This window comes from Dipodomys spectabilis, unplaced genomic scaffold (assembly GCF_019054845.1).
Source record: "Dipodomys spectabilis isolate Male_0828 unplaced genomic scaffold, ASM1905484v1 ptg000176l, whole genome shotgun sequence".
Taxonomy (NCBI): Eukaryota; Metazoa; Chordata; class Mammalia; order Rodentia; family Heteromyidae; genus Dipodomys; species Dipodomys spectabilis.
This window is the reverse complement of record NW_024870853.1, coordinates 6,733,133-6,758,729: the sequence shown is the minus strand read 5'-3', so window position 1 is coordinate 6,758,729 and position 25,597 is coordinate 6,733,133. Positions and strand designations below refer to the sequence as shown.

Here is a 25,597-nt window from a genome sequence, read left to right as displayed (position 1 = left end):
GGGTAAACAAAGGAGGAGGCTGCAATGCTTGGTAAGAAATGTATGCATTATCCTGCCCATGTAATTGTGACCCCTCTGTACAGTATGTTCTCAAATAAAATTAAATTAAATTAAAAAAATAAAAAATAAAATAAAATAAAAAAATGCTTTGGCCTGGGAAGGTAGCTCAGTGGTAGAGCACTTGCCTTGCATGCTCGAGGCCCTGGATTCAATTCCTCAGCACCACATAAGCAAAAAGAAAAAAGCTGGATGTGGCGCTGTAGCTCAAGTGGTAGAGTGCTAGCCTTGAGCTGAAGAGCTGAGGGATAGCGCCCAGACCCAGAGTTCAGGCCCCACGACCGGACCCCCCCCCCAAAAAAAAGCTTAAATATACTCAGGGACAGTGCCTAAGCCCTTAATTTTGCCTCAGTGGCTCAGAATGGCTGATCATCTCTCCATGCCACCCCCACCCCCACCCCAGTTCTCAAGATGACTTCCAGAGTCCACCACCATCTCCTAGGTGAGAAACTAAGCCCCACATCTGAAATCAGTGCTTCCAAGTGAGATGGAGCAGGGTTTTGATCTGGGCCACCAGCACCCTTGAGCAAACACCAGATATTTTCACACTTGCCCAAACCAGTCAGTTTACCCAGTTTGAGGGCAAAATGGCTGATCTGGCTCATTAGGATGGGTGAAAAGAAGAGGTGTCACCAAAGGATAGCATGGAAAGGACACTGCTGTAGGTGGGACAGACCTACTGATTGGCAGACCTTAGCATCTAGGCCCACTCAGAGCAGAAAACCATGGGGTTCACTGCCCTGGGATGTTTCACCTCCAATGACTCCTTTGGGGAGTCAACTGAGATGGTGCCCACATTGGAGCTACAGACCGGCCTTTTGACCACAGAGATGTGACTTAAAATAGAAATACTCACACACTCACCTGCTGCCCCACAAAATGTCCCTGTATTGGTTAACAGGAAAAAAAATTCTTTACTTACAGAATGCATGTCTTTTGTGTTAAGAAACCAAAGAGAAATAAAAAGAACACTCCTAAAAATGCTTAAAGTACAAATTTTCTCCAAAATAAATGCAAATGATAGAAAATATAATCACAATATATTATTAATTTAAAATAATCCAGTGTTCCCATACCAAAAGGTATGGATTATATAAAGACCTTACTATATTTAGTAATGGATATTTTTTGGCAGTATTTGATCTTTATTCTTGCTAGAGAAGAATTCTACCACTTATGACATTCCTCAAACCCTTTGATTTGGGTTTGTTTTTCAGTAGGCTCTCCTGATTTTTTTTGTTGGGGGGGCCAAGGCTGGCGCTGGATCATGATCCTCCTACTTTTGCCTCCTGAGTTGAATAATATGCCACCATGAAAAAAAATCACTGGAAAGTTCCGTTTTTAAGAAGAAATGGCAGAGGAATGATTCAATGAAATTGAGGACAGAACAATAGAATGTATTCAATGTAAACAGCAAAGAAAATAAAGAATAAATGAACAAAGATTCAAGGTACCAAAGGATAAAAATCACAAGAATAGCATTCATAACTTTGTAGTTTCAGAATGAAAATGGAAATAATTCAAGGCTAGACAGCTTTTGAATGAAAAATACTTAAATTTGAAAACAATAGGCTTAAGAGGCAGAGAGAAATCCATATAAATTGAACCCTGAAGAAATCCACATAAGGGTACAACATAATTAGACTTCTGAGCACTAACTATAAAAAAATCTTTGAGGGCAACCAGAGAAAAATAATGCATTGCTTATTGAGCAACATCAATATGAATGAAAGTTGATTTCTTTTCTGATAAAATGGAGGCCACAAAGAAATAATCTTATAAATGTGTTAGAATTTCTTTGTTGCTTTGTATGTCCCTGCCCCACGGTATAACCCCTGCTTTCATTGTATTTGATGTTGTTATAATTTGTGGAGGGGAAGGGAAAAAACAAATCGTTTAAATAGAGATACAAGTGGACTCATTGCAACAATGAGACGTACAAGTCTTTATGTCGAAAATGAACTTTTGGTTGGGGGGAGGAGGGTTGGGTGGGGGGGTGGGGGGAGGATGGAATGGGAAGAGGAAACAAAGGAGGAGGCTACAATGCTTGATAAGAAATGTACTCACTATCTTGCCCATGTAATTGTAACCCCTCTGTACAGTATTTTCACAACAATAAAAAACTGTACAGTATTTTCACAATAATAAAAAAAAAACTCAAACAAAATGGAGGCCACAAGAAGGTGTTAAAATATTTTTTTAATTTTTATTTATTTTTTATTGTGAAAATACTGTACAGAGGAGTTACAATTACATGGGCAAGATAATGAGTACATTTCTTATCAAGCATTGTAGTCTCCCCCTTTGTTTCCCCTTCCCATCCCTTCCCATCCTCCCTCCCTCCCCCGCCAACCTCCCCGCCCTCCCCACCAAAGTTGTAAAGTTCGTTTTCTACATAACGACTTGTACTTCTCATTGTTGCAACGGGTCCACCTGTATCCTTATTTAAACGACTTGTTTTTCCCCTTCCTATCGACAAATTATACCATCAAATACAGTGAAAGCAGGGGTTATACTGTGGGGGAGGGACATACAAAGCAACAAAGAAATAATCTTATAAATGCGTTAGAAACAATCGCATGAAAGAAAAAAAACATTTGAATACATATCTTAGGGTTCATTTCCCTAACATCACCTTATCTGATCTTTTCTGCTTGACTCAGACATATACTAGATATTGCGAATAAAGGAAACCATGGGACCTATGTTTCTTTGGGCTTGGCTTACTTCACTTAATATAATTTTTTCCAAGCCTTTCCATTTCCTAACAATGGGGAACAATTGACCTCAAATTCTGTATTCAGTGAACATATGCTTCAGGGACTGGAAATTATATATAGACATTCTCAGAGGAAGGAAGACAAACAATCTGATATAAATAGACCTATTTTTAATTGTTAATGTTAAGGATTTGTATAAATTCAGGTAATGAGTGCACTTGGACAGTGTCATCCCTTCCTTCATTCTTCCCTATTTTCACCCTAGATCCTTGCTCTCAAGTTATAGCATTCATTTTTACATAATGTATAATGAATATAATAAATGCATTTATTCACCTCTCCTCCTTCCACTTCAACAGCAACAACAAAAAACTTAAAACAAAAACAACACCAACAAAAATTTTTCCATTTCCTGAATTTCATTTTGATAAATAGTTCTTTAGATGTTCAGATGAAGTATACTTTTGGGTTGCTTCCCTAAGTATATCCTCCTTTAATCTATTTTTCATGTAAATGCATAGGGCCCTATATAAGTTATTATGTCCAGTTGTATTTTAGATCTAGCCTCCACATATGTGAGAAAATATATGTCATTTTTCTCGCTGACCTTGGCTTACATCGCTTAACATGATTTGTTCTAGGTCTATCCATTTCCCTGCAAATGGTGCTTTCTAATATTATACTTTCATCTTCTTATGCTTTCTAATGGATGAGTGAAATTTCACTGTGTGTATGTATCACATTTTTAATCTATTATAGGACATCTGGGCTCTTTCCACAACTTAGTTATTGTGAATAGTGAAGCAATGAAAATAGATGTGCAAATGTCCTTAATGTATCCTGGCCTGTGATGTTCTGGATAGATGCCCAAGAGTAGGGTGGTTCTATGTTCATTTTGAAAATTTTCCAAATTGCCTTTCAGAGTGGTTGTATTAGTTTACATTCCCACCAACAGTGCAATAGAGTTCTTTTTTCCCCACATCCCCACCAGGATTTGTTATTGCTCAAATTCTTTTTAAATTTTTTAATTGTTATTATAAAGGAGATACACAGAGTGGTTATAGCTATGTAAGTACATTTCTTTTTGGACAATGTCACCCCTTCCTTCACTCTCTCCCAGTTTTTCCCTTACATCCCACCCAAAAGTTGTATAGTACATTTTTGACATAGTTTCCAGTGAGTATCACTGCTGCATTTATTCGCCATTTGTCCCACCATCCTGCCCCCTTGCACTCAAAATACAGATAAATGAACAAAGACAACAACAAAAGAAAACAAATACAATTCCTCAATATAATAAAGGCTGTATATGAGAAACCTACAGCCAGCATTATACTTAATGGTGAATAGTTAAAATCATTTACTCTAAAATTAAGAACAAGTGTGTTCACTTTCTCCATTCTTCTTCAATATAGTATGGGAACTCCTAGCTAGAGAATAAGGCAAGAGATGAACATAAAGAGGATCCAAATAGGGAAAGAAGCAGTAAAACTCCCTCTTTGTAGATTACATGATCCTGTATTTAAAGAACCCCATAGGATGTGGAGAAAGAAGAACCCTACTGCACTGCTGGTGAGAATGTAAATTTAGTACAACCACTTTGGAAAGCAGTCTGGAGATTCCTCAGAAAATTAAACATAGACCTTCCCTACAACACAGCCATACCACTCCTAGGCATCTACCCTGAACAACAGGAACCAGGACACAAGAACACATGCACCTCCATGCTCATTGCTGCACTGTTCACAATAGCCAAGATATGGAAACAACCCAGTTGTCCCACTAGAGATGAATAGATTCAAAAATTGTAATACCTATATACAATGGAATATTACATAGCTGCTAGAAAGGACAAAATAATGGCATTCGCAGTGAAATGGGTGGAACTAGGAAAACCATCTTGAGCAAAATAAGCCAAGATCAGAGAAACAAATGGTGCATGGTATCCCTGATATGCAGATGTTAAATTCAAAATATAAGATATGACAAAATAAACAGGACTCAAGAAACAAAGGACTTCTTCTTATTTTGTCATATCATTTTTTGTTGACTCTATGTTCTTGACCCCACATATGGTATATACATGTGCACATAAGAGGGAAGCTAGGAGGAGGTCACAGAATCAGAGGAAAATGGGTGAAAGAAAGACCTACACTGTTGAAAGCAGTAGATTCTATTTACTGAGAGTTGATAAAATTATAAAAATAATGCACAGATGGTAATCAAAAATAAGTAGTTTATAACTGGGTGCTGGTGGCTCATGCTTGTAACCCTAGCTACTCAGGAGGCTGAGATCTGAGGATCACAGTTTAAAGCCAGCCTGGGCAGAAAAGGCTGTGGCACTCTTATCTCCAATAAACTTCTAGAAAATCAGAAGTGGCACTGTGGCTGAAGCGGTAGAGTGCTCGCCTCGAGCTGAAGAGTGCAGGGACAGCACCCAAGCTCAGAGTTCAAGCCCCACAACTGACAAAAAAGTAGTTTAAGAAGTTAGATATTCCTTAGTGTTTTATGAAGAATGTACATTCTTACTTCCTTCATAGTACCTTAATTCACATTTTTCACAAAATAGACTAATAACATTTCATAAAACAAATTTGAATTTTACAATTATAATATTATACTAAGAAGAAAATGTCAAAAGGAGGTCTTGTATACATTTCCCTTATTCTCTTCTTTGTCTACCTCTTTTCCCTTTGATACCATCCTACTCCTTTCAAGTATCCTCTTCTTGGTGTTTCATTTTGCTTAAGTGTGATTTTGGCAAGAAAAAAGAACCCCATAGATTACTCTCCCAAACTACTTGAGCTGATCCAAAACTTTGACAAAGTAGCATGGTATTAACCCACAAAAATCAGTAGCTTTTCTGTCTGCCAACAAGAAGGGTAATGCTGAAATCAGGACCACAACTCCTTTTGGAATAGCCTCAAGAAAAGTACCTCAGAATTAACTTAACCAAAGGTATGAAGGACTTCTATGATGAAAACTTTAAAAAACCTGAAAAAGGAAATTAAAGAAGATTTAAGGAAGTAGAAAAATTTCCTATAGTCCTGGATTGGAAGGATTAACATTGTGAAAATGGCAATACTGCCCAAAGCTATCTAAAAATTCAATGCAATACCCCAAATCCCAACAACATTCTTCAACGAAATAGAAGTAATCCAAAAGCTCACATGGAATAAGAGAAGACCCCGAATAGCAAAAACAGTCTTTAGCAGGAAGGACTATTACAAAGCCGTAGTTATTAAGAAAACAAAAACAAACAAAACAACAAAAAAAAAAAAGCCAGCTTGACACTGGTACAGAAAGGGGCCTAAGGACCAGTGGAATACAGCTGAAGACTCTATCGAGTGAACTCCTAGATCTATAGTCACCTAATCTTTGGTAAAGAGAGCCAAAAACACAGCATGTAAGAAAAACATCCTCTTCAACAAAAGGTGCTGGCAGAATTGGCTATACACAAGTAGAAAACTGAAGCTAGATAGTTATATATCACTCTGAACCATAATCAAGTCCAAATGGACCAAAGACCTTGAGGGAAAAGCAGACACCCTGAAAATATTACAGAAAAGGATAAGGAAAACACTAGGGTTCCATAACACAAGTAGAATCTTCCTAAGTAAAGATCCAGAAGCACAATAAATCAAAGAAAGGTTGGATACATGGGGTTGAACCAAACTGAAATGTTTTTGCATGGCAAAGACAAAGCTAGCAAGAAAAACAGAAAGCCCATGGATTTGGAAAAGATCTTTACTAGCTATGCCTCAGACAAGGGCCTCATATTTAAAATATATTTAGAGCTCCGAAAATTAAATCCCCCAAAACAAATTCTCAATGAATCAATAACCCCATTAATAACTGGGCCAAAGACTTAGAGACTCCTCTGTAGAAGAAATAAGAATGGCTGATGAACACATGAAAATATGTTCAACATCTCTGTCCATAAAAGAAATGTAAATCAAAACCACATTAAGATTCTACCTCACCCCAGTTAGAATGGCAATTATCAAGAAAATAAACAATAGTAGATATTGGTTGGGATATGGCCAAAATGAAATACTATCACATTGTTGGTGGGAATGTAAATTTGTTCAATGACTCTGGAAAGTACTATGGAGATTCCTCAGAAGACTAAACATAGAGCTTTCCTATGATCCAGCAATCCCACTCCTGGGCATTTATCCAAATGTCCGCAAACCAGCCTGCACTAAACCACCAGCACAACTATGCTCATTGCAGCATTATTTACCATAAGATATGCAATCAACTTAGATGCCCCTCAGTGGAAAAATGGATCAAGGAAACGTGATATATATACACACTAGAATTCTATGCTTCCATTAGAAAGAATGACATGGCCCCTTTTGTAAGAAAATGGAAAGACTTCGAAAAGTTATATTAATTGAAGTAAGCCAGACCCCGAAACATAGACTGCATGATTTCCCTCATTGGTAGTAACTAGAATATATCCATAAAGCTAGAAGTTAGTCCAATGGATAGTAAAAGACAAATAATTACACTTGGAAATGACTAATTATCAGCATTTTAAGCATTCACACATTGAGAACAAAGGAGGATAGTCTTATGAGAGGAGCACAATGGCTCAATAGATATGATGCTTATCGAAATGAACTCCAAGAAATGGAAAGAAGAGAGTAGTTATTGTATTGTTTTCAGTTATTTCTTTTTTCTTTTTTTGATTTATTCCCTTTTGTCACTGTTTTTTATTTCTGTAACCTTTGTCTTCTATATAAGTTTATCTGATTTGGGGAGAGGAAAGGGAATCACAGAAATGGTGGGACAAAAGGTGAACCAATTAAGAAGTGATACTCAGTAGACACTTTTAGAAATGAACTTTACAATTGGGTGGGGTGAGTTAGGAGGGGAAAAGTGGGAGAAAATGAGGAAGGGGTTAACACTGTTCAAAAGGAAACATACTCATTATCTGATGTAACTGTTACTCCTCTGTAAATCATCTTTACAATAAAATTTAAATTTAAAAATTAGAAAACAAAAGCAGCAACAAAAACAAAAGTCATTTCCATTTCCTGGATTTCATTTTGATAAATATTATTTTATATTATCAGATTCACATAGCAATTGTGCCTTTATGTTCTTCTCCTAAGAATATCCTCCTTTGAGCTCACTGTGTGTGAATGTCTAGAGTCCTGAGTGATTTATCATGTACCCATGAACTATTTTTTTACAATTTAGTGTGTTTACCTATAGATTTTTAGGCACATAGCTGCCACAGATGAGGGACACAATACAACCTGTTTCCCTGTGTCTGGCTTACTTTGTTTAAGATAATTTGCTTGTCTTTCCATTTCATTATGAATGGGGCTATGTCATTCTTTCTGATCAATGTGTAGAATTGAGTAGAATTCCATTGTGCATATATATATTATACACACACACACACACACACACACACACACACACACACACACACACACACACACACACACACACACACATATATATCACATTTTCTTAATCCATTCATCCCCTGAGGGGCATTTGGGCTGATTCCATATCTTGCTTATGGTAAATAATGCTACAGTGCACAAAGTTGTGCTGGTAGGTTAAGTGTGGCCATGTTAGTGTTCAAATTCTTGATGTTAGTCAATTTAAGTGAAACGAGATAGAATCTCGGTCATTTTAATTTGCATTTTCTTTATGGTGAGAGGTTTAGAACATTCCTCATGTGTTTACTTGTCATTCTTACTTCTTCAGAGAAGTCATTCTTAAGCTCATTTTCCATTTATTGACTAGCTTATTAATTTGGGGGGGTTAATTTCTTGAGCTTCTTGTATATTTTGGACATTAGGCCCTTTTCAGATGTCTTGCTGGTAAAGAGCTTCTCTTAGTCTACTGCCTGTCTTTCTAGTTTAGTTAAGTATGTCCTTTGCCATGTAGAAATTTTTAGTTTGATGTAATCTACTTGTTAAGTGTCTCTCTTATTTGCTGTTCCTCAGATGCTCCAAAATTTCCTCCTATGTCTATAAATTCTAATGTTTCTCCTCCTCCATCTTGTAGTAGTTTCAGAGTTTCAGGTCTGGTGTGGAAGTTTTTGATCCATGTTGAGTTGATATTGATGTGATGACAAACTGGGATCCAATTTTAGTTTTCTACTTAGTTATTTCCATTTTTCCCAACATCAATTATTTAAGAGGCTCTGTTTTTTCCAACATATATTTTTGGCTCCTTTGTGAAATATCAAATGACAGTACATATATGGCTTCATTTCTAATCTGTTTCACTGATCTTCAGGCTGTACTGTTTTGTGACAGTACCAAGCTGTTTTTGTTATTGTGCTTCTGTAGTGTAGCATTTGTTCAATAATGGTAAAGGAAGTTATTTAAATGGACATAAAGCAAAAAAAAATGGAAAGTTTCAAAACTTAAAAAGCAAGAGCCATGGAGCAAAAGTAATTCAGGCTTTTCAAATTCTCACTGCTTTTTAAAATTTATACATGAAATTTCAAGGAAAAATTACCATACATTTATTACATACAGAAGAAATGCATGAAAATTAGCTGCCTGCCATTGGCTCATCCCTGTAATTGTAGATACTCAAAAGACTGAGATCTGAGGATTGCAGTTAAAAGCCAGCCTGGGCAGAAAAGTCCTTGAGACACTTATCCAATTAACTTGCAAAAATCCAGAAGTGGAAATGTGGCTCACTTGATAAAGCACTGGTCTTGGGCAAAAAACTAACATATAATATTCAGGACCTGACTTTAAGCCTTGGGACCAGCACATACACAAACAAAATAATAAAGAAATGGATGAAAATTATGCTGTAAAATTAGGGGATAGATGCACTTAAGTAGAAGATAACTATTCAGAAAGTTTTATTAAACTATATATAAGTAAAGAAGAATTCTATCAAATATTGAAGTTCCCACAGAAAATCAAGAAAAGAGAAACAAGGAACCAAGAAACAGTGAACCAATAGACTGAGAAAAAGACATGACACACTCAAGAATATATAAACAATTTTTGTGAATGTAAGTGATCCAAATACTAAAGGAAAATAGCACAGAAAATAAAATAGCAGAGGGAGGGATGGGCAAAGGTAGTAGTTTATGAGTGTTGATGTGATTGAAATACTTCAAGCACATTTGCAAAAATAGAAAAATGAAGGCTGCTTTACTTGCTTTTAAAGGAAAAAGGGGAAGAATGATAGTGGGGTGCATTTGATCAAAGTGCATATATGCATATATGGAAAGTATGAAACTCCTTTGTGAAATTACTGAAAGATAATAAGATATAACAGTATGCTAGCTACAAGAAACAAATCTCAAATACAATAATGCAGGTTAGGTTAGTTTTCAGTAAAAGTACAGAAAAAGTTGTTTTGAAATATTTTCAGAATAGCAGATTAAAATCAGCAAACATGGTTCCCTCCATAAAAGCAATGAAAGAATGTGCAGAAGCTACAATACACCAGGGCAGCAGTGACTCACTGGATTTTCTAGTCACTCTGGAAATCTAGATCCAGAGGATTATGGTTCAAGTCTAGGCTGGCCAGAAAAAGTCCATGAGAGCTCATCTCCAAAAATAAGCAGTAAAGCCAACCCAGCATGGATGCTCATGTTTGCATTAAACACTACGATTATGCTGGCTTATTCCAGGGCAAGAGGGACATTGCAACCAATAAGTGTATTACAACATGTGAATAGAATCATAAAAAATACAACATACTTTCACAACAGAAGCTAGAAATAGAAGACATATATTTCAACATAAGGTCAACCTAATATTAAATGAGAAAAACTGAAATTATCTCTCCAACTTAAGAATGAGACAAGGGTTTCAACTCTTCTCTTACTTAATATAGCACTAGAATTCTTAGCCAGTGTCATACAACTAAAGAAAGAAATAAAAGGGATTCAAACAGGAAGTCCAATTATCCTTTTTTGCACATGATGCCAGCCTATGCCTAAAAGACCCTTAAAAATCCACCAAAAATTCTTAGATCTTATAAATCTGTTTAGAAAAAATACAAAATTAAATTAGAGACTTCTATGAGTGCACATAGAAAGAAATCTGAAGCCGGTTGCCAGTAGCTAAGACTGGTAATCCCAACTACTCAGGAGGCTGAGATCTGAGGGTCATAGTTCAAAGTCAGCCTGGGCAGAAAGTTCTATGAGACTTTTATTTTTGTCGGTCGTGGGGCTTGAACTCTGGGCTTGGGTGCTCTCCCTGTACTCTTCAGCTCAAGGTAAACACTCTACCACTTCAACCACAGTGGCACTTCCAGTTTTCTAGTGGTTTATTGGAGATAAGAGTCTCTCACGGCCTTTCCTGCCTGGGCTGGCTTTGAACCATTACCCTCAGATCTCAGCCTCCTGAATAGCCAGGATTTACATGCGCTAGCCACTGGTGCAAGGCCTACGAGACTTTTATCTCTAATTAACCACCAAAAAAGCCAAAAGTGGAGTTGTGGCTCAAGTGATGAAGGAAGGAAGGAAGGAAGGAAGGAAGGAAGGAAGGAAGGAAGGAAGGAAGGAAGGAAGGAAGGAAGGAAGAGAAGAAGGAAGGAAGGAAGGAAGGAAATAGGAAGAGGGAGGGATGGAGGAAGAAAGAAGAGAGGGAGGTGGGGAGGTGGGGAGGTGGGGAGGGAGGGACGGATGGAGGAAGGGAGGGAGGGTACAGAAACAAATGGCCAAAAACACAAGAAGAAATCTTAACATAAAGGAAATGCAAATAAAAAAGACCTTTAAATTTCATCTCACTCTGGTTAGAATAGCTATCATAATATCATCAGGAAACAAAAGAAATGCTGGTGAGGGTGTGGGGGCAGGGAGAACATTTATACCCATAGAGGGAACGTAAACTAGATATGTAACCACTATGGAAAATAAATATGGAGGTTTCTCAAAAAACTAAATATGGAATTACCATATGATTCTGCTGTATCACTCTTGGATATGTATCAGAATGAACGTAATTCAGGATACAATAAATACATTTACACACCATATTTATTGCAGCATTGTTCAAAATAGCCACGCCATGGAATCAGCCTAGTTGTACTTCAATTGATAAATGACTAAAGAAAAGGTAATATATGTCTGTATATATTTATAATATATATATATATATCCTATTATATAAAATACTATTAAATATAGATATATAATTTACAAATTCAATACATTTATTGTACATATATATATATATACATATACAATTGAATAGTAGTTATAAAGAAGAATGACATTATAGAATTTGCAGAAAATGCCATAATGAGCGGTGGGAATTATCATGTTAAGCAAAGTAAGCCATGTTTAGAAGGACAGAGGTAAATTTTAAAAAAAAAGAATAGAGAGATACAGGTCACATATTTCTATCATGCAGAATTTAGACCTAAAGATATCTATTGTATATATTCATATATATGTATATATATGTATATGTGTATACATATGTACAGACCTGTAATAGAAGTTTAGCCAGTTTCTATTTTTGTCTCTCCTGTCTCATTTTTCCCTTCAAAACTTAATTTTACTTTTGTTAATTTTTTGTTGTTGTTGTTGGTCATGGGGCTTGAACTCTGGGCCTGGATACTGTCCCTGAGCTCTTCAGCTCAAGTTGAGTGCTCTACCACTTGAGCAACAGTGCCATTTCCAGTTTTCTGGTGGTTAATCGGAGGTAAGACTCTCACAGACTTTCCTGCCTGACCTGGCTTTGAACTGCCAACCTCAGATCTCAGCCTCCTGAATAGCTAGGATTACAGGCATGAGCCACTGGTGCCTGGCACTTTTGTTAATTTTTAAATTCTCAGTTTATTCTAAAATATTTTGCCTTTTTTATTCTATTGTTAGTTGTATTGTTTTTGAATTGATTACTACTGCAAATTATATGTGTGTTTTTTTCTGTACTCAGGTTTGAATTCAGGGCCTCATGCTTTGCTATCTAGGCAGGCTCCCTACCTCTGAGTCACTTCATTATAATTTTCTTTCTTTTTTTTCTGAGTAGAGTAGGAGATCAATCTGGGTACTTTGAATACTTTGCCACTGAACTACATCCACAGCCCAGTTCCAAGAAATTGCACCTTACTCCAGCCATAACAGTCCCACTCAAATGCTGTGAGATGCTTCAAGTTAAATAACAGAAGAGCTAAAATCTGTTGCCAACAATCCATGCCAAGTACTCCCAACAGGAGTTAGAGGTGTGAAGTTCTGCCTCTGTACATTTGATCTACAGCAATGGTAGAGTAATAACACAACGGTTGTGTACATCATACATATGAGAGACCTCAGTATAAATGGGCCCCATACTCTTGCAGATAATAAGCTATTTTCAAAACTGAAGGATTAACCATGAAAGGTGCACCATGTTTTCTCCACTGTCTACAACACACTTGTCTGATCTACCAGAGGGACTCTACTGGTGTGAGACTTACCAAGAAAGGAAGTCTTATAGACTCTGATATATACTGTGTCAAAACCCACCAATCACAGCCAGACAAGTTACAGGAAAACAACACTAGTAAATCTATTTGTATGATGCACCTTATCAAGTTGATCTTAAGATTAGCTACCTTACATGTTTCTATAGGTCGCCGTTATTTCATTTTCAAAGCAACAATACTAGTCTGGCACCAGTAGCTCACACTTGTAATCCTGGCTACTCAGAAGGTTGAGATCTGAGGATTGCAGCACAAAGACAGACTGGGAAGAAAACTCTGTGAGAATCTTATCTCCAACTAAGCACTAGAAAGCTGCAAGTAGAAGTATAGGCTCAAGTGGTAGAGCATTAGCCTTGAATGCATAAAGGTTAGGGACAGCACCCAAACCCTGAGTTCAAGCCCCAAGACAGGCACCAAAAAAGGCAATACTACATCCCATCTATCTCACATGAACTTATATGGGTATGTTAATTTCCTAAGGCTTTTTATACCAAGTTATCACAAATTTCTTAGCTCAAAAGAACATAATTTATTGTTTTATATTGGATTTAGGATCCATCAAAATCTTTAATTACATATATGAAGTTCTTTATTATAAATAAGTTAAAATCCCTATATTCTGTGTCTTAGGATGAAGATATTCATTTTAGATTTTACTATCTAGGCCACTATAAAAAACTAAATGGGAACATTCATACAATGCTGAGCATAGAACATTAAATATACATTTCTACACTTTTCTTTTCCTCAGACCCAAACTGACTTCTGAGTCATCTATGAAATAGATGTTAATTATAACTGTAATTACAAGTTAAGAATTTAGGCTCTCTAGCCAGATTTCTGGGTTCAAATTCCTGATTACTTGCTCATTAGATGCTTGATCTTTGGTAAATTACTTTAAACTCTAAGTCTTAGTTTCTCAGTTGCAGAAGGAAGAAAACAATACTTACTTTCCTCATAGCAATTTTATGAAAATTTATTGAGTTAATATATGTAAAGTGTTCAGCATACAGAGAAGCATATGCTAAACACTCAGTACAATAAAGATATACTGCTATGTAACAAATTAACACAAACTTAGTGGCTTGAAACCACGTCAAATATGTTACATCACAATTTCATGAGCCAAGATTCCAGGCAAGGTTTTAGCTGTGTTCTCTGCTCAAGGTCTTACAAAACAATTGTTAGTGCTGCAGTCTCATATGCTCAGTGTCCTTTTCTTCCTAAGAGCTGAAGAAATCTTGGAAAATTTATTTTTCCAAGATCGACAAGAATCTTTGACCACTAAAAGACCTATGTTTTATTTGAAAGGATTCTCACTTGATTAGGTCAGATCCAGTCAAAATAATCTTCATTTTAATTAACTCCAAGTTAAGCTAATTTGGAATTTTAATTGCAGCTGAAAAATTCCTTCACCTTTGTTATGTAATGTAACTTAATAATATCAAGGACAGCTGTCATGTTCATGTGTCTTATCCACATTCAAGAGAAGAAAATACAGGGGACATGCAATATAAGCCAAAGTATAATGATTTAGGGCCATTTTATACTTTTGTCCACAAAACCCAGTAAATGTTAAGGCATTTTTGTGGTTGCAATAGATTCCTGTTTGATTTCACTTTGGAAGGAGATGGTTATTTTTCAGGACTGGAGACCAAAGCTTACAAAGCCACGGAAAGGTCACCTGAAGTTTGTGCCCACTAGATATTTAATTTAATTGTAAGTCAAAAATTGGAACACATTCATTGGCTAATGAAGAACCACATTATGACTTATGTTTATAGGCTTAAAAGCTTTTTTAGAAAAAATATGGAACAATTAATGGAACAATTTGTAACTCAAAAACAAAATGGTCAAAGATGTTAGAAGTTAGCATGCTTTATGTTAAATTCATTCCTTCCAGCAGATTATGAAAGCCTGAATGGGTAGGTGGGAGACTAAGCCATGTAATATATTTCTCTTTCTCCCCTTTCTCCTCCCCCTTCTTCTCTCTCACTCCCCCTCTGTTTCTCTATTGCAAGCTTCCTTGCTTGCTTTGTGTGACTCTTGTCTCTACATCTTTACTTCGTTATCCTAATTCACTCATTTTGTTCTTCCTCTTTCTTCTCCTTTGCCTTGTCTGTGACTGTAAATCTTTTATGCTCACCTTTCTTCCTCTTTTGTCCTCTTTCATTGCTTTCCTTCCTCTGCTTCTATTTTCTTGTAGTCTTTCTCATCTTTTATCTTCTCTCCTAACTTCCTTGCATAGACTCTCTGTTCTTTCAGTTTTTGATATCCGAACACTTTGCTTGTTTTTACTCATCTGTTCTCTTTTGCTAGCAAGCTTTTGGGCTTGCCCCCACCTTTCAGGCCTTCTCAGTTGTCCTACTGGGCTGATGAGAGCCTTATGTTCCCTCCTTGCAATATCTGGGGAATTATTTACTTTTCTCAGCCTAAATGGGTACGAAGCTAGGTTCCCTGCCTTGAACTCCTTTCCCAAACAACAGTGGTTCCATTTGGCTCTATGAAACTAGGGATGCTGTGAGCAGAGGTTAATAATAGGAATATTCAGTAGGCAGTAATAGCAGTCATTCAAATTGTTCCACTAGAATCCCTTGTGATTTATTAAGATTACATGCATCAGCTGCACAGTTACAGTTCCTGAGGGCCTAAAGAATACCAATGAAGAATACATTCCCTGCACCTATCAATATAATTATCACATTATCCTGAAATGAAAATTTTGAAATGTTGCCAGAATATTTATTTGTAATTTCCAAGTGTTTCTCCCTACCACCAACACTTTACCCTGCATTATTCAGTAGTTTTCTATTTCTTTATATTTGTTTTCTTTAGGGTGTTTCGGAGTTGAGCAGACAGCTCTCCTACATATAATACCAGCTGAATAGTGATGACAGCGGATCAATGCTCACATTTAGAAAGATACATCAGCCTACAATTTTTATGAGAGGGCTCCATGTTCCAAACAGAAAGACACTGAAAGACCAGCTTTCTGTTTGGCCAGCATGAAAAGAGGGAGTACCAAGAGATGAAAATGGAATGTAAGAAGCCCGCAGAAGCTGAGGACAAGGTGAGGGCAAGGTCTTTTTCACCTTTTTTTGAGAAGCAAAGTGATTAAGAATCAGTCTGCCATGGCATTATAGTTATATAGAGAGCAAGGTGCAAATTAAATAGAGAAGATGAGCATAGCCATGCAGAATACATATTAATTCATCAAGAAATATACCAACATTTTACTGGTACTTATTTTTGAGGGGTGGAGATAGAGATGACAATTATTTTCCTGTTTATACGCCTCGAATTTTTAGATTTGTGTCATTGAGAATATAGTTTATAACCAATGTTGGGTGGATTTCTTACAAAGGAAATCATAAAAAGGACAAGTCGTTGCTCTGCAAAGAAATTGTCTGCAGGCCTCCTTGGAACTGAGATATCTGTGGGCTCCTCAGGGAAGCGTTAGCCATGAAGGTATACTATAAACTTCTTGAATGGGAAATATGGGACAAGCTTGAAACTGGTGTTAAATGAGTATAGCCAATTCAATAGCTATCAAATGATTTCTTGATAATAACTTCTTTTTTAGTAATAAAATGTACACGTGGGAAAGCACTGGCTTGTCATTTACTATATGTGAAATGACTACTTTATTGTGTCTGGCAAGAGTAGATATAACTTAAAAAGCAAAGTAGGAAGGTAGAAAATTTCAATTTATTCAACAGCATGGAGGGCAGAAGGCAGTAGGAGACTAATTTAATTGTTTATTTTTTATGTACCAGGCACTGAACCTGGTAGTCTTTTTCAAAGCACTTCATCTAATCTTCATAACCAGCCTGTATAGTAAATATAATTACTATTCTAATTTATAAATGAAATCTCTTTTTTCAAAGCTATTAAGCTTGGAAATTGCAAAGTTCTTACCATAACTCTAAGTATTCATATGTTCCACTTGAAACTCTGGCCATGTTGTCCCCAGAAAGAAAGAGTTTGTTTAGAGTCATGGAGTGGTCAATAGCCTCTTATACAGCATGAAAGAAATTAACTTGTGTCCACAATGTCCGATCAGTGAAGACTGACTCTTGTTAATAAGTGTGCTGACTGATGAAAAAATAACTTAAACTGAATGCACTCACTTCCCCTTACCCCCATAGTCATATCTTAGAACTGTCTGGCTGAATCATCTCTCCTCCCCTTTCTTGTGAGCTAACACATTCTGCAAAGGTATGGAGAAGATAGTCTGAGACACAGACACTGTGCTTGAAACCTCGAAACCCTTTACTGAAGATAAGATTGCTTTCCCATGGCTGGGAAGGTGGCTCAGTGGTAGAGTGCTTGCCTTGCATGCCAGAGGCCCTGGGTTCAATTCCTCAGCACCACATAAGCAAAAAGAAAAAAGCTAGAAGTGGCGCTGTGGCTCAAGTGGTAGAGCTCTAGCCTTGAGCTGAAGAGCTGAGGGACAGTGCCCAGGCCCAGAGTTCAGGCCCCACGACCGGACCCAAAAAAAAAAAAAAAAAGATTGCTTTCCCACCAGACCTCCATCTTTCACTGCTTCCATCTTCCCTGTCTGACTTTACTTTTTCTGCCTAATATATAAAGGGACCCTAGTTGTAAGAGGGGTCAGGGTGTACCATTTCCCTTCAACTGGGCTGAAGGAGACTTGCTTGCCCTTCCCTGGTTTTCAGTATGAATAAAACTTGTTGGACTATTGAGTTCGCCTTTCATCTTTTTTTCTTTTCTTACATTGAGTTAAAGAGACTTGTCATATCTACCAGAAGGACACTGTCTAGAATTTCTCTTTCTTTCGTGTGTGTGTGTGTGTGTGTGTGTGTGTGTGTGTGTGTGTGTGGTGGGGTTTGGATTGTGCTTGCTAGGAAAGCACTCTATTGCTGAGTCATGCCTCCATGTCCAAATATGAAGACATAAAAAGAAGGGCTTCAAAAATTGTCTTCCAGCTTTTTTTCCATGCAGATTGAACAACCTAGAGAGGCTAAGATATTTTCCTCACAAATTAAAAACTGTATTTTTTTAATTGTGAAAATACTATACAGAGGGGTTACAATTACATGGGCAAGATAATGAGTACATTTCTTATCAAGCATTGCAGCCTCCTCCTTTGTTTCCCCTTCCCATCCCTTCCCATCCTCCCCCTGCCCCCCACCCAATTCTCCTCCCCCCCCACCAAAGTTGTAAAGTTCGTTTTCGACATAACCACTTGTACATCTCATTGTTGCAATAGTGATTTAACTTCAATTTGTTTTATCTTACAGACCAGTGGTCATTCTTGGCAACCTTCAGGATAAGCCAGATACCCTCTTTCTTTTACACATCACTTACATACTTTGGTAACCTCTACAATGTAAATGATCTCCAAAAAGTGTCTTTAATGATTAGTCATATTAGTTATCATGAATTTCTACTTTATGTGCTTTTATTACTGAATAAAGTTTCATAACCCCTTTCTCTAATTTTCTTAAGAGACTCTGGAAATTTATTGTTATATTTCAGGTGTGAATTTTTCAAAGTAATGTTATATACATTTTCAGTATTCTTTCTTAAAAAATACCCAGAAAACTAATTCAACTGGCTCATGAATATATTTACTCATATAGTCAATCAGAATCACAGATGATCAAAAGTAAGTAAAACAAAGTGGCTCATGTCTATAATTCCAGCTACTCAGGAATAAATCGAAGAGCCTAGGATTTGAGGCCAGCCCAGGCAAAACATTAGCAAGATGTAATGTCAATCAGTAAATCTGGCCATGGTGGCAAGCACCTGTCATCCCACTTACTGTAAATAGGGGGATTAAGATCCATACTAGGCTAGCTCAGGCATGCAATGTGAGACTATCATGGGAAAACAACTAATGGAAAAAGTGTTGGGACATGACTTAAGTCTTAGGGCAACTTCCTAGTAATTATGAAGTCCAAAAATGAAACTTTAGCAGTATAAATTAGTAAATAAATAAATAGAAATTCTAACACCTCTATTTAAGTCAGACCACTGAAACATAGAAAGGTCATGTCTGGTCTGGAGTCACATATGGAGTTAGCGGTAGAAATTAAACTGAAACCTTAAATGTTATTACTGTTGCTACTAAATTTATGAATTAAAATGAATCTCAAACAGTCACAGATTTTCTTTAAGAAACAAGTCGTTTAAGGATACAGGTGGTCCCGTTGCAACAATGAGAAGTACAAGTTGTCATGTCGAAAACAAACTTTACAATTTTGGTGCGGGGGAAGGAGGGGGAGAATTGGGGGGGGGGCAGGGGGGGGAGGCTGGGAAGGGATGTGAAGGGTAAACAAAGGAGGAGGCTGCAATGCTTGATAAGAAATGTACTCCTTATCTTGCCCATGTAATTGTAACCCCTCTGTACAGTATGTTCACAAAAAATAAAAAGATGACTCATATATAGTTCTGTCAATGATTCATAGCTTAAAATTCTACTGGAGAAGTAGAGAAACCAAGATTATGACGAGGGATAGCTAGAATGACTGAAAGTTAATTGTACAGAGTAAGCACTGGCCTCTTGAACAACTGTAGTATTGCATTTCACAACTGTTCCCTGAATCTTGCCTTTAATCATTGTCTTAACAGTTGAAAAAGCCAAGTGCTGATGGCTCACACCTGTAATCTTAGCTACTCAGGAGGCTGAGATTTGAGTATTGAGGTTTGAAGCTAGCACGAACAGGAAAATCTATGAGACTCTTTTTCTGAGTAAAAAAGAAAAAGCCAGAAGTGTTGCTGTGGCTCAGGTGGTAAAACCCTAGCCTTGAGCAAAGAGAGGCTCAGGGGGAGAGTCTAGTCCCCGAGTTCAAGCCCAAGGACCAGCAAAAAGAAAGAACAAAAGAACAAAAGAAGGAAGGGAGGAAGGAAGGAAGGCATGAAAGAAGGAAGGAAGGAAGGAAGAGTTGAAACAAATATTTGACTTCTTCATATTCTGATTTTCTGTACTGGTACCATCCATGCCAATGGGGACTCTGGGTTCAGGAACAATCCCCTAATTTGATCTACTGCTAGGTACCCTGGTAGTTCAATATCAGTAGTAATTGACACTTCTCAAGGTGTCTTGAGAACAACAAAACCTATGTCAAGTCTGAGTGTGTCTGACAGCATCATCAATCACATCCAGACCACCATTCACAAGGGGAGAAGAAACAGTTTTGCTGTGTACTTCAGAAACAAATCCTCTCTAAGCTTAATGAGCTAGACAATAAATCTGATGCTTTCATCTATGTTCCTATCCGGTCACTACAATGCTCTTAAAAGTATATATTAATTCTATTATGCAGATAAGAAAACTAAAAAGTATTTTGTCATTATTGAAGCTATTTTGTGAGATATTCCTCCCAGATTCCCAAAAATTTGTTGTTTTTTAAAAAATGGTTTTATCTGTTTGGGGAGATTTTTCTATAACCCCTCCTGGGTTCAGAGATTTCTAGTTATCATTACGAGGTAATATGAACCCTGTTTGTGCTGATTGTATATTCTTCCTTCCCTTTTCTTCCTTGTTATTGAAATTATAGCCATAAAAGCTAGGAAATAAAAAGAGTTCTGGTTTGTAAGACATTTAGTAACTAGTACTCTTTTGGTTTAAATGGCAGTAACTTTCATATTACCAAGGAAGTAACAGAATTGAGAAGTGAGGATTGACTTCTATAACTCAAAAGTCCAACAGGTTTGGATTCATGAGGCTCAAATGTCATCAGGATTATGGTTTGTAAACTATCCGTTTCTGTTTTTAGGTTTTGTTTCATTTGTGTTGGCTTTCTTTTCAGTCAGTCTTCACATAGTGGTAAAGTTGGTCATCAGCACCTCCATAATTTCATAAAAGTCATTGGTCCTGGTAGAATTATCCAATGGACAATTATAAAACACTCCACTAAACAATAACAGAGTACACTTTTTCTTCAGCTATCTGCAAAACACTCACAAAGATAGCAGATATACAGGTCCATAAAACAAGCATGAACCTATTTTTAAAAATTAAAATTTTAAAGAGTATTTTCTAATGTAATGGAAAAATCTTGCAATCAATAAGAGAAAGACAACAACATTTGTATAGTAGCCAGCACATTTCTAAATAATCCATAGGTCAAAGATTGGGTCTTAAAGGAAATTGGAAAAATTCCTAGACTGAATTAAAAAGAAAATATAATATATCAAGACTTGAAGTAGAAAGCTGAAAGAAAAATTAGAGCAAAAATTCTACATTTAAAAAGAGGTAAGATCTCAGATCAATAACTTAAATTTTAATATAAGAAAATACAGAAGATAAAAAAGTCCAAAAATGATCACAAAAAGAAAACATTGTAGATAAGAATATAAATTACTTAATGAATTAATAAAATTGAAAAGAAAAAACATGCAAAAATAATGAAAGTTTCTTTTAAAATTATGAAATTAATATAAAAGTAGGAAACTAATATATCTAGCAAAAGTGACAAGAACAAACAAAAAGCTGCAAATCACCAAATATTATTAATGAAACATGGTTCATAACTAAAGATAAATTCTGCAACCATTGAAAGAATCATAATAGTGCTGGGTGCATGTCATGCATCTGTAATTTCAGTACTCAGGATGATGAGGCAGGAGGACCCAAATTTAATTCAAGCCTGTGCTACAAAATAACACTATCCCAGAAAGCTTTTTAAAAGCATCAACCCAGATGCTCCTCAATAGATGAATGGATCAAGAAAATGTGGTATATTTAGACAATGGGATTTTATGCTTCTATCAGAAAGAATGATATCGCCCCACTCATAAGGAAATAGAAAGGCATGGGAAAAATCATATTAAGTGAAGTAAGCCAGACCCAAAGAAATAAAGGCTGTATAGTTTCCCTCCTTTGTAATAATTAGTATATACCTAGGTTAGTCCTGACAGAGAATCATAATAGCTCAAGAGCTATGTACATATGACCACACAAAATGATGCTAACTAAAATGAACTCCAAGACATTGAAACAACAGGTCTTTTTTTTTTTTCAGTTGTCAACCTTGATGTCACCAATGTACTGTATCTAGTCTTTCTTCTTATTTTATTTCATTTTTCTTTTTCCACTGGTTTATCCCCGGCAATCTCTGTCTTTGAGTCTAGTACCTTCCATCTTGTATATTTACCTGATTGGGAGAAAGGAAGGGAAATAACAAAATGCTGAAAGAAATTTAAAAAATGACCCATTACAACAATGATACTCATGAGACACTAGGTCAAAAATGAACATTACAACTTCATGGGGGGGGAAGAGTTGGGGGTAAGTAAGGGATAATGGGAGAACAACAATGGAATGGGAAATAATGACCAACGAGAAATGTACCATATTCATGTAAATGTAAAAAAAAGTAAAATTTTTAAAAAGCATCAAAAATTGTTGTGAGCTTTATATATAAACTTAAAATACTGAATCATCCTCACTCAAAGACAAGGCAAATATTTCAATCTCTTTTTTAAAAATTTACTTTATTGTAAAGATGCTGTACAGAGGGGTTACAGTAAGGCAATGAGTATATTTCTTGTCGAAATTCTGCCCCTATTAAGGCAAAGAAAAATGTAATTAAAGGACACAGAGATTAAAAAGGAAAGAACAAATCTGTTCTCATTTTCAAATGACATGATGGAATGAAGGTCTATACAAAATTCCCTTCTAGAATCATTACATAAGTTCAATAAAACCTTAAGATACAAAAATCAATCATATTTCTATTTACTGGAAAAATTCATTTTGGAAGCCAAAATTAATAGAATGATGGCATTTATAATCGCTTTTAGCTTTACACGTGGGTATAAACCAAACATGAAGAGGCTCAATATACCAAAAATTATTAAGTAAATGTATATATGCATATATGAAGCATAAAACTCTAAATGTGTAAGTATAAAAATTTTCATGGGAAAAAAATCCTATGGGATGTGAATCTTCACAGTAACACTGTAGACTTGACACCAAAAGTCTGACCCATCAAAGAAAAATTTGACAAACTAGACCAACATTAAATAAAAATAGCCACAACAATAAAATAGTCTTTAAAGATCCTGTGTAAAGATAGTGAGTACACTGGGGGGAAATACTTGCATACTTCATATCTCACGAAAGACTTGTACCTGGAATATGCAAAGTGCATTAAAATTCAAATATAAAGAACAAACAATCCAATGAAAAAATACATAAAAAGATATTTCATGAAATAGTTCTTCACTGAAAATGGCAAATAAGCACATAAATATCTGTTAGAGAAGTGCAATTAAATTCACAAAGAGATATCACTGCTGAGCTGCTAAGATGGCTAATTTTTTTTTTAATGACAACCTTAATGTTGGTAATAATGTGTAGTAACTACACCTCTCATATTAGAGATACAGTACTGGTACAGATAGATATCCATAAGAAAAGTCTAGTGTATCCTTAATAATCTTACTTAGCATTTAATAGCAGTTAATATCTTACTTAGCATTTAATCCAGACAAACTAAAATTTACATATACACAGAATCTTGTATGTGAATTTTCACAACAATTTTACTCATAATAGAAAAATACTACAAAATCCCTCAGGTGTACTTTAATAATCATATTGTTAAGCAGACTGAGACAGCACACTCAGACTTTAGAGCACTACTAGAAAATAAAAGAAAAGAATGAGTTGTCAATACATAAAATAACTTGAATGAATTAAAAGAAAATTATGCTGACTGAAAAAGCCACTCTGAAAAGATGACATACTATATATAATCATTCATTCCATTTATATGATATTCTGGAAATAAAGAAATAAACTTTGAAATGGAGAAACTATTCTAGGGTTAAAATTGTAGATTTGAGATTGGTGGAGGTTTTCATTGGGTAAAGCTTAAAAATAATTAGGAAGGATGTTTGACGTTTTTGGATTACTCTGTGTCTCCATTGCATCAATGTTTATTGGGATTATTCTGTATTATCCAATGCATCAATGTCTTGTTCCTGGTTAGAACAATACAAAGTTTTCCCTTTCAGGGAGACTGAATAAAAAATCCATAATTATTTCTCTGTGTATTTCTTACAGCTGCATGTGAATCTATGAATCTCAAAATAAAAATGTTTAATAAAAGAATATTTTAGATCCTAGAGATAAAAAGAAGCCTTTCTTCCAATTACTTTGAGTAATATACCAGAGAAGAATAGAAATGCTTATGTTCATGGATAATGTTGCTCTGATTGAACAGCCTGTGTCACACTGCCATTTTATGGGGAAGAATATGATATCATGAGATAGCCACACCAAATGAGACAGAGAAAATTTCTCAAAAAAACAAAACATATTCAACATAAAACTGTAAAAAGAAATCAAGCACTCTACAGTAACAGCAATGAATCAAAGGTATGTGTAGAAAAAGCCCATAGTACCAAGTCTCAACAAGCAGACATACTTATATGCAACAGTGAGCTAATCTATTGGTTGAAGTAAAGATTTCAAGAATGGCCAGTCACCAGTGACTCTTGCCTACAATATTAGCTACATAGGAGGCTGAGATCTGAGGATTGAGGTTCAAAGCCAGCCCAAACAGGAAAAGCCTGAGAGATTCTTAACCCCAATTAACCAGTAAAAAAATCAGGACTGAAGGGTAGGTCAGGTGGTAGAGTGCTAGCCTTAAGCAAAAACTTATAAAAAAGAATGGAAGGCCCTGAGTTCAAATCCAAGTATGGACACACACACACACACACACACACACACAGAGAGAGAGAGAGAGAGAGAGAGAGAGAGAGAGAGAGAGAGAGAGATTTCAGTGATGGTGATCACCAATGCTTGGAGGGTACATCAAGGAAGATGCAAATAATATTTTTCTCCCTTTTTAGCTTGTTTCTCTCAAGGTGCAACATATTTCAGAGAATGAGCAAGAACATGGCATTCACCAAAACTAAAGATTTACTCAGTACTTCTTCTATGGTCCTCTGAATTACAATTTGAGGCAAATAGTCTACAAATCATTTGTGTCTGGAGGCACATCAGGTCCTCAGTGATGATAATGTATAATGTATAAAGTTTAAGTTACCCAAGTCTGGGGCACTCATAGAGAAATTTTAGATTCTTATAAAATGGGAGATGTGTTTTTATAAAATACAGGTCTATGCACCTAGTGTACCTGTTCAATGGCACCTCAAAATACTAGTTGTGGGGCTGGGAAGGTGGCTCAGTGGTAGAGCACTTGCCTTGCATGCTCGAGGCCCTGGGTTGGATTCCTCAGCACCACATAAGCAAAAAGAAAAAAGCCGGAAGTGGTGCTGTGGCTCAAGTGGTAGAGCGCTAGCCTTCAGCTGAAGAGCTGAGGGACAGCGCCCGGGCCCAGAGATCAGGCCCCACTACCGGACCCCCCCCAAAAAAAATACTAGTTGTATCAGTTCTAGAGAAACTAAAAGATAGG

At 36.3% G+C, this 25,597-nt stretch overlaps 1 long non-coding RNA gene across 1 annotated transcript; it reads right to left on the bottom strand.

Annotated features, from left to right (window-relative positions):
* Positions 1 to 834: 834 nt before the first annotated feature.
* On the bottom strand, positions 835 to 25,560 carry LOC122120599. The gene is made up of 3 exons (XR_006149753.1): positions 25,545 to 25,560; positions 23,537 to 23,543; positions 835 to 908 (listed from the first exon to the last, which is right to left on the bottom strand). It is a non-coding gene; the product is annotated as an uncharacterized LOC122120599 (long non-coding RNA).
* Positions 25,561 to 25,597: the final 37 nt, after the last annotated feature.